The sequence below is a fragment of the Buteo buteo genome, chromosome 23, assembly GCF_964188355.1.
Source record: "Buteo buteo chromosome 23, bButBut1.hap1.1, whole genome shotgun sequence".
Taxonomy (NCBI): domain Eukaryota; kingdom Metazoa; phylum Chordata; class Aves; order Accipitriformes; family Accipitridae; genus Buteo; species Buteo buteo.
Window position 1 is genome coordinate 3,098,910 of NC_134193.1, and position 977 is coordinate 3,099,886.

A 977-nucleotide genomic window follows, 5' to 3' on the forward strand; every position below is an offset into this window, starting at 1 on the left:
TCGGCTGCCTTGTCTCTGATATTAAACCCGTGTCACCTTCTAGATGCCCTTTCCGGGAAGTACAGGGGATGCCTGGGAGCGTGGTCCATCCGTGTGCCCCCAATCCATCACCAGCCAGAGGTACTACTAGGTCCCCTCAAAGCCGCCCTGCCTTGCTTCTCCCCACCCGGGTCTGCTCAGCAGCCAGTTCAGATCCATTTGCCGTCTTTCCAGGTCAAAGCAGCTGAATCCCAGCCTGCTGCTGTGCTTCAGAAATAGTGCAGGCTTATCTCCCAGCTGTCCCCGCCCTGGCCCACTCCCCCATGCTGAGCTCACTCGCAGCGTGCGTGTTTTTTTGGTGCAAACCGATGGGCTGGGATGTATCTGGTACCTGCTGCCGGGTTTCCGCAAGGACAGCGTGGCCACCTCTTGCTGGGGTCACCCTCTACAAGCCACGGCTCTTCTCCATCCTCGGTCTCCTCCACCACTTCTCACCTTGCTGATCCATCAGACCCAGCGCCCTGGGGTCAGAGCTCCTGCTCAGAGCTCTTGGCTGTGGCCCCAGGGTACAAACTGGGGTCTCCATCTTGATGCCCCCCACCCCTGGTTCCTTTGGCAGAGAGCAGGGCTCCTGCAGACACCCGCTGCCCCGTGCAGAGCGCCTGCGCCGAGCCCCAGCTGCCAGGACGCACTGGGAGCTGTGCCAGCGTGCGAGGTGATGCTCAAGTGCCGAGGGGGTGTAGGGAGCCTGATGTGGGGCCACAGACGGGCTTAGCTTGGCCCTAGGAGCACAGGGGAGGTGGGAGAGGACATGCACCCTCCCCTTCACATGCTGGAACTGCCTCTGCCCCTTCTGGTGGGTCCCAGACCCTCCCGAGTACCCCCTGCCCCACACCAGCCCCGCGCATCGGGCTGGGAAGTGCCACAGAAAATGTTAAGGGCCAAATTCTCAGCTGAGGCAAATTGGTTCAGGGCCTCCGAAGTCAGTGGAGTGGCAC